We start from the raw sequence: 9,817 nt of genomic DNA, 5'->3' as shown, positions 1-9,817 counted from the left end.
GGTGAGGGAACCCTAAGAATAGAGCTGCCGTGTGGGTGTGGCTCCTGAACAGGGCTGTTCTCCCCTGGTTTTGGAAGAAGGCAGAGGATACCACAGAGGCCACAGTCAAGACTGAGAGGCAGGACTAACCAAACCACGTTGGGAGGGAGGTGATGAGGCCGCCCAGGCTGGAAGGGGAAGTCCACTGGCAGGAGCTAGGTAGAGCTGTGGCTGGTAGTGGGACTGGGAGCAGCGGGGCGGGGACGGACCCCGAGGCCTGCCTGAGCCCTTTCCTCGCAGGACTTTCTGCCCTGTAGAGAGGAGGACATTGAATCAATGACTTCATGCATAATGCCCGACTGCCACCCGTGACACTTGGTCCTGAGACCAGCACAAAGGGGGCCTTTAGAGCACAGATGGAAGTGTGTCTTGGGGTCTCAGGGGTCATGGAGGGTGTCCCAGTGACAGGAAAGTCCCACAGGGGACACTGTGTATTCCAAGTGGGAACATGTTTGGCAAAATTCCAAGAACTGAAAATAAGACGGGAGAGTGGTCGGGGCTTAGGGCAGAGAATAGTAGGGGTTTCACATGGCTCCTGGAGCAGTCTCCACCGGATCTCCTGCACAGGGGGGACCCCGCCCTGACACACCTGTCCTCTGACAACAGACCCTGGCTCCAGCAGGTCTGGCCTGGGAGGAATGCCCCTGAGGACTTCGCCCTGAGGAGCAGAGCAGTGTCAATAATGCGGGACTCGAGTAACCCTGTGCTGCCCAAAGTGCCACCCGAGCGCCACACTGATGAGCCCGCTGATCCCAGGAGGAAGGGAGAGCAACTTTTACACTAATGAGTATGTTTCATTTAGTATGTATCAGAACAAAAAGACACCAGCATACTGAACTGGTGATTTTTTTTTTTTAGATAAAAGCTCAGGAGGAGGCTAAGTTTAAAAAAAAATCAACCAAGTGAATTGATTTAAAGAGATGTATGACATAAAGGTTCACAGACAGGACAAAAGTCCTGAAGGTCATAGGTAAACCTCTAAAGTTCAGGAAAAATAAAGTGATTTGATGCAAAGACCATCTCATAGAAGGGACTAACATTCAGTGATGACACACAAGGACATCCAAAATTCAGGAATATCACATTCCACCCCTCTCCTGGACTCCCCCAGAACTCATCTGTTTCATCAACTCAAATTTACTGAGCACCTACTGTGTGCCAGGGGATATCACAGGGATGAAGAAGAAACACTGTCCGACCTCAAGGAGCTGACATTCGGTGGAACGGGTAGATGACAATCAGAGAAACAAGTGTTGGTCAGATAGTGAGCGTGCTAGGAAGGAAATAGGCAGGATAGGACAGAATGTGCTGGGCAAGGCTGCTGTTTTAGAAAGCGTAGAGAGCATTTGAGTAGAGAGCAGAAGGAAGCAAGGGAGGGAATTCTGTCCATTTCTGGGGAATGTAGATCCAGGGAAAAGCCAAGATCAGGTGCAAAGGCCCGTGGTGGGAATGTACTTGTTACTCTCAGGAACAAGAAGGAAACCAGCATGCTTGGAGGGGTTGGTAAACCAGAGCCGTTGCCTAAGGGAGCCCGATCACAGAAGGCCTTAGAGGCCGCGGCTAGGACTCAGGCTTTTACTCAGAGTGAATTGGATGATACACAGAGGAATATTTCGGAGGGCCTGGCGTTTCTAAGACCCCGCTGGCAGCTGTGGGGACAATGAGCACAGCCTCTAAGCAGATGCATGCAGAGGGCTCAGGAGGCCAAGACAGAGGAAGTGAAGATGGTGAGAAGGGGCAGGTCAGGACCGCTTTCATAAGAGGAGTAGATGGAGGTTGCTAAAGCTGGAGGGGAGGGAAAGAGAGGAATCCAAGATAGCCACTTCTTCAGCTGCCGAAGGTGGTAGAAGGAACAGGTTCATGGAGAACACAAGTGTGCTCTACTCTGGCCCCATCAACTTGAAAAAGCTGATGGCACTCCTCCCTTGGGACAGAATAAGCTGAGGAAGAGTCAGAACCCATGACACAGTGGCTCAGAGAGACGGGAACAGATGCGCTAGATGACGTCTGGCTGGGCTAGAGTAGAGGTGAGCAGGTCTCGTGTTGGGAGGGATAGGCCACCCTGGGTAGGAAGGAGGACACCCGGGCACCAGGCCAGGGTCATGATAGCACGGATCTCCTTTCCCTCTTCATCCGCCAACCTCCCAGGTCCCCCATGGCTGAGACAAGCCATCCCTGGTGGCCCCCAACCTTGAGGACAATGCCTGCGGTGGCAGCTCTGTTTTCCTCATCAATGAAAGGGCTCCAGGCCAGGATGGGCTACTCCAAAGCCTCCTCCCCTGGGCCAGGCTTGGGGACTCAACCCAAGATTGGGGCCAGGTTGGGCACTGCTCAGGAGTAGGCAGCCTCTTTCTTCACCAACCTCCTGGCTTCCAACTCTGGCCTGCTCCCTTGACAGGAAAAGACAACCTCAGCCTCACGGGTCTCATGGGCCACAAGGGCAGGGCAACTGCCAAGCGGAAGACCCACCCTCAGAGTCTGGTCTGGCTGGAATATCTTCCCTGGAGAGTGGGAGGGAAACAATAGGGTCTCTCCATCAAGCCCAACCTAGAGCTGAGTAGCCAGAGGTGTGTGACTCAACGTCACCATGGAGTGTTGGTCAAGCAGAGCGAGTGACGGTGTCCATATTAATAACAGCTCACTTTGACAGAGCACTCATTCCATGACACGCACTGTGTGAAACGCTTGCTGTGCTCATGATTTCTCATGGCACACCCACCAGGTCAGTCCTGCCAATATCCAATCCCATCATCTCCCTTAGAAGGGAAACTGAGGGATGTCACCACTGACAATTGGCAGGACTGGGATTTGAACCAAGTCTGTTTATCACATGCTTGTTGTAAGCTGTACACACAGCTGAGTGCATCACATGTGTAGCTGCACTACCCCTGTGACGAAGGAGCTATCACTCTCCTCATCTTACAGTCCTGGGAAGAGGGCTCAGAGGGGGCACATGGCTCACAGGGGGCACCTAGTTGCCCGGTTCCACTGCTTCCCTGGTGAGGAAGGATGTCACCCAAAATGGTGGTCATCCACCATAGAAGAGGAGGCATAGGGGCGCCTGGGTGGCTCAGTTGTTAAGCATCTGCCTTCGGTTCAGGTCTTGATCCCAGCATTCTGGGATTGAGCCCCACATTGGGGCTTCTCCCTCTCCCACTCTCCCTGCTTGTGTTCCCTCCTTACTGCCTCTCTCTCTGTCAAATAAATAAAACCTTTAAAAAAAGGAGGTTTTTATCTTGATGAAGTCCCACAAGTTCATTTTATCTTTTGTTTCTCTTGCCTTTGGAGATGTGTCATGAAAAAGGTTGCTGTGGCTCATGTCGTAGAGGTTGCTGCCTATGTTCTCCTCTAGGATTTTGATGGATTCCTGTCTCACATCAAGGTCTTTCATCCATTTAGAGTTTATCTTTGTGTATGGTGTGAGAGAGTGGTCAAGTTTCATTCTTTTGCATGTAGCTGACCAATTTTCCCAGCACCATTTATTGAAGAGACTGTCTTTTTTCCACTGGATGTTTTTTCCTGCTTTATCAAAGATTAGTTGCCCAAAGAGCGGAGGGTCTGCACAGCCAAGGAAACAGTCAAAAAAACTAAGAGGCAACACACGGAATGGGAGAACATATTTGCAAATGATACTATAGATAAAAGACTGGTATCCAAGTTCTACAAAGAACTTCTCAAACTCAATACATGAGAAACAAATAAACAAATCATAAAATGGGCGGAAGATATGAACAGACACTTTTCCAATGAAGGACATACAAATGGCTAACAGACACATGAAAAAATGTTCAAAATCATTAGCCATCAGGGAAATTCAAATCAAAACCACACTGAGATACCACCTTACGCCAGTTAGAATGGCAAAGATAGACAAGGCAAGAAACAACAATTGTTGGAGAGGATGTGGAGAAAGGGGATCCCTCCTACATTGTTGGTGGGAATGCAAGTTGGTACAGCCACTCTGGAAAACAGTGTGGAGGTCCCTTAAAAAGTTAAAAATTGAACTACCCTATGACCCAGCCATTGCACTACTGGGTGTTTACCCCAAAGATACAGACGTAGTAAAGAGAAGGGCCATATGCACCCCAATGTTCATAGCTGCATTGTCCACAATAGCCAAATCATGGAAGGAGCCGAGATGCCCTTCAACAGATGACTGGATTAAGAAGCTGTGGTCCATATATACAATGGAATATTACTCAGCTATCAGAAAGAACGAATTCTCAACATTTGCTGCAACATGGACGGCACTGGAGGAGATAATGCTAAGTGAAATAAGTCAAGCAGAGAAAGACAATTATCATATGGTTTCTCTCATCTATGGAACATAAGAACTAGGAAGATCGGTAGGAGAAGAAAGGGATAAAGAAAGGGGGGGTAATCAGAAGGGGGAATGAAGCATGAGAGACTATGAGAGACTATGGACTCTAAGAAACAAACTGAGGGCTTCAGAGGGGAGGCAGGTGGGGGAATGGGATAAGCTGGTGATGGATAGTAAGGAGGGCACGTATTGCATGGTGCACTGGGTGTTATATGAATCATCGAACTTTACATAAAAAAAATAAAAATAAAAATAAATTTAAAAAAGATAAAAGAATGGAATAATTTGGAATTTTAAATTTAATATTGAAGCAATATAAAATTACTATGTTCATTTGCATTTTAGTTGAGTGTGAATTAGTAATGTATATTTATTTTATTCCCTGTTAAAAGGTTTTAATATCAGCAATTATAATCATAGATATATTAAATTCAATTAAAGAACAAAAAAAAAGAGCAGAGGAGGCATACTACTCAATGTCAATTACAGGAAGAATCATCAATTACGGCCCCTGTGGAAGAATCATCAAGAGGAAGGAATCATCAATTGCAGAAAGTATTTAGAACACTTGGTCACCCAAAATGGAGACCATCTACCTCTTCAGAGGAAAAGATGGAAGGACGAGTAAAAGCACCAAAGTCACAGAGTCCTGCTTCCACCCTGGTCTCCTGCTTAAGCCCTTGGCCTCCAGAAATCGAGGCACATCCATGAGCCTATTGCCCAGTTTCCTCTTGTTAGAAGACTGAGCAATGCCTGGAGTTATGCCAGCAGAGGCCTCAGGCACTGCTTCTAGGTGATGATCAGGGATTTAAGTCCCCAGTGGGTCTCCTGTCAGAGACCTTTGGGACCCTGTCCCCAAGCTGGAGTCCCCATTGGGATTGCTAGGGATTTTAACTTTTGATTTTGAAATAATTATAGAATCGCAGGAAGTTGCAAAAATAGAACTTTTTATTTTGAAATAATTATAGATTCACAGGAAGTTGCACCAATAGAATAGAGAGGTCTAGTGTGCCCGTATCTTATGCAATGATGGTACAGTATCAAAACCAGAGTGTGGCCTTAGTACAGAGTGTGTGTGTACAGTTCCAAGTCCTTTGATCACATGTCTAGATGTATGTGACTATCACTGCCAGCAAGATCCAGAATTACTCCCTTTCCACAAGGCGCTCCCTTGCAGTCAGGCCTACTTCTTTTTGCCCCTGGCAACCAGTAATCTGTTTTCCATCTCTGTCATTTTGTCATTTCAGGAATGTTACATAAAAGGAATCATGGTACATGACCTTTGGAGGTTGACTTTTTTCTTCTTACTCAGTCTAATGACCTTCAGAATCATTATCAATATTGTGCCCTGCTCTTGCTACTCCATGGTATGGATACATCACAGTTTAACTGTTCACCTACTAAGGAACATGCTGGTTGTTGCCAGTTTTTGGCTATTACAAATAAAGCTACTGTGAACAATTGTGTAAAGGTTTTTGTGTGGACATAAGTTTTCATTCTGGGGGGATAAATGCCTAGGAATGCAATTGTTGAGTCATAGGGTAGGTGTATTTGTTCATTTTTCAAGAAACTCACAAACTATGTTCCAGAGTGGCTGTACCATTTTATATTCTTACCAGCAATGTATGAATGACCCAGTTTCACCGTATCTGTCACCAACATGTGGTATCGTCATTAGTTTTTATTTTGGCTGTTCTAACAGCTATGTGGGGACATCTCATCATGGTCTTGATTTGCATTTCACTGGTGGCTAGTGATGTTGAACGTCTCTTTATGTACATATTAGCCATCTGTGTATCCCCTTCACTGAAATGTCTCTTCATGATTTTTGCCCATTTTCTAATTGCCCATACAATCCACTTACTTAAAGGGTACACTTCAGTGATTTTATGTATATTCACAGGGTTGTACAACCATCACCACAAACAATTTTAAAATGTGTTATTTTAAATAAACATGCCACACGCCACACGTGGGGCTCCAACTCATGACCTGATGAGCAAGAGTCTCATGTTCTACTGACTGAACCAGCCAGGCAACCCCCCAACCACAATCAATTTTAGAACTTTTCATCACCCCCAAAATAAACCCATGCCCATTAGCAGTCACCCCCATTTCTTCCTAGTATTCCCACCCTAGCTCTAGGCAACTATTAAATCTACTTTGCATCTCTATACATTTGCCTTTTCTAGACATTTCATATAAATGGAATCATACAATATGTGGTCTTTTGTGACTGGCTTCTTTTTTCTCTTAATGTTTCCATGTTCAGCGGTGTGGTAGCATCTATCAATACTTTATTTTTTATTGCCAAATATTTTATTGTATGGATATACCACATTCTCTTTATCCATTCATCACTTGAAGGATACCTGGGTTATCCTTACTTTTTGGCTTTTATGAGTAATGCCACTATGCACGTGTGTGTTCAAATTTCTGGGTGGTTATGTTTTTCTCTTAGGTATATATCTAGGAGTGGCAGTGCAGAGTTATATGGTAATTCTACATTTAACCTTCTGAGGAATTGTTTTGAGATTGTTTTCCAAGGTGGGTGAAGAATTTTACATTCCTACCAGCAATATGTAAAAGATTCAGTTACTGCACCTCCTTTCTAGCATTTGATATTGCCACTGTTTTTTATTTTAGCTGTCTAACAATAATAGGTGTATGGTAGTATTACCTCATTGTGATCTTAATTTGCATTTCTCTAAAGGCAAGTGATTGTTGAACATCTTTTTATTTTTTAACTTTATTTATTTATCTTTTATTTATTAGTTGCCGGGGTAGAATTCAGTGATTCTTCAGTTGCATACAACACCCAGTGTGAACATCTTTTTATATGATTATTTTCCATCCTTACATATCATCTTCAAGGAAATGTCATGTCTTTTGCCCATTATGAAAATTAATGAAGAAAAAAACCTCACTAAAACAGAGCAGGGAGGCTGGAGGGGGAAGCTAAAAGGGGGAGCCATACCACTCAATGTCAATTTCAGGAAGAAAGGTTAACTACAGACCCCAAAAGAAGAATTCTCAACAGGCAAGAATCCTTAATTTACAGGCCCCAACAGGAGAAAAGATGCACATTGCACCTCCTACAAGAAATCAACTACCCCTGCAGTTCAGCCAATGAGAAACTGTTATCACCCTGGACTCGTGTTTTCCAAACAACCCCTTTTAACTTCTTCCTTGTCTATAAAAGGACAAGGGAGGATGTTTGATGGACTTGCCTGTGGTTTTACCATAGCTTGCTTGTCCTGCACTGCAATTCTGTTATTCCCAAATAAACTAATTTTTGCTGGTAAAATAACTTACTGGTTTATTTTTAGGCATCTTCTGATTTGATTGATTATTTTTTAACATCACGTTTTGAGAGTTCTTTATATATATATGCATTCTAGATATGCAAATATTCTCTTCAGTTTGTAGTTGGTCTTTTCATTGTTTTAACACGGTCTTTCACAGAGCAACAAAACAAAACAAAAAACCCCACAAATTTTTAATTTTGATGAAGTTCGATTTATAGATTTTTAGGGGTTATGATTTTGGTCTCATGTCTAAGAATGCTTCATCAGGCCCTATGTCCCAAAGATTTTCCCCCATGATACCTTCTTTTTTTTTTAAGATTTTATTTATTTATTTGACAGAGAGAGAGACAGCCAGCGAGAGAGGGAACACAAACAGGGGGAGTGGGAGAGGAAGAAGCAGGCTCCCAGCTGAGGAGCCTGATGTGGGGCTCGATCCCAGAACCTCGGGATCACGTCCTGAGCCGAAGGCAGATGCTTAACGACTGAGCCACCCAGGCGCCCCCCCCCCATGTTACCTTCTATAAGTTTTATGGTTTAATGTTTCACATACAAATCTATGATCCACACTTTGAGTTCGTTTTTGTATAAAGTGTGAGGTCTCGGTTGAAGTTCATGTTTTGCTTATGGATATAGCCAATTGCTTCAGCATCATTTGTTGCAAAGAGTTATGTTTCTTCCATTGGATTGTTTTTGCTTCTTTATAAAAAATTAGTTGGCCACACTTATTTGGGGTCATTTCTGGGTTCTTTAGTTCATTCAGTTGATCTATGTAGCTATTCCCCCACCAATACCACACAGTTTTGATTACTGTATATTACTTCATAAAAAGCTTTAAAATCAGGGTAGAGTGACCACCCTTTGTTCTTAGAAATGTTCTATCTAGGGACGCTTGGGTGGCTCAATCAGCTGAGGGACTCACTCTTGATTTCAGCTCAAGTCATGATCTCAGGGTCCTGGGATGGAGCACCCCATCAGGCTCCATGCTTAGCAGGGAGTCTGCTTGAGGATTCTTTCCCTCTCCTTCTGCTCATGCACACACTCTCTTTCTCTAAAATACATACATAAATAAATAAATCTAAAAAAAAGAAATGTTCTATTCTAGTTCTCTATCTTTCTATATAAACTTTAGAATAATCTTGTCTATAGTTACACAAATTTTTGCTGGGATTTTGAAAGTAGTTGCATGAAATCTGCTTGTCAACTTGGGGAGAATTGACATCTTTATTTTATTTAGTCTTCCAGTTCATGAATGTGGTATTTATTTAGGTCTTCTTTTATTTTTTTCGGGCACTGTTTTGTTATTTTCAGTATACAAGTCTTATATATGTTTTGTTAAATTTGTTACATCTAATTATTTCTTTTAAAAAAGCCATTATAAATGCAATTGTATTTTATGTTTCAGTTTCCACATGTTCATTTTCAATATAAAAAAAGTGACTAATTTTTGTGTTGATCCTGTATTCTGCAACCTTGCTGAACTTCCAGTACTACACTGAGTAGAGTGGTGACGGTGGGCAGCCTTGCCTTGTTCCCAGTCTAAGGGGGGAAAGTATTCAGTCTTTTGGTATTGATATATTAGCTTCAGGTTTTTTTAGGTTAGTTATAGATTGTCAAGTTGAGGAATTTCCTCTCTATTCCTGGTTTTCAGAGAGTTTTTGTCATAAATGGGTGTTGAATTTTGTCCAATGTCTTTTTCTACAACAATTTATATGATCATCTGATTTTTCTTCTTTATCCTACTAATATGATTACATTGTTTGGTTTTCAAATATTGAACCAGCTTTGGATCTCTGGAATAATACCCACTTGGTCAGAGTGTATAATTCTTTTTATATATTGCTGACTTCTATCTGCTAATATTTTGGTAAAATACTTTGCCCCCATATTCATGAGGAATATTGGTCTGTAGTTTTCCTCTGTACTGTTTTGTCTTATTTATTTGTGTTTTGTGTGTGTTTGTTTCAGGGTAATCCTGGCTTCAGAGAATGAGTTAAGTGTTCCCTCTACTATTTTCTGGAAGAGATTATGTTGAATTGGTGTTACTGCTTAAAATATTGGCTTGAATTCTCCAGTAAAGCCGTATGTGCCTGGAGATTTTTTTTCACATTTTAAGTTATCTCAGTGGTTATAGGGCTATTCAAATTACCTC

Source organism: Ailuropoda melanoleuca, chromosome 12, assembly GCF_002007445.2.
Source record: "Ailuropoda melanoleuca isolate Jingjing chromosome 12, ASM200744v2, whole genome shotgun sequence".
NCBI classification, from domain to species: Eukaryota; Metazoa; Chordata; class Mammalia; order Carnivora; family Ursidae; genus Ailuropoda; species Ailuropoda melanoleuca.
The sequence above is the reverse complement of the archived record's forward strand: the minus strand, read 5'-3'. Positions refer to the sequence as shown.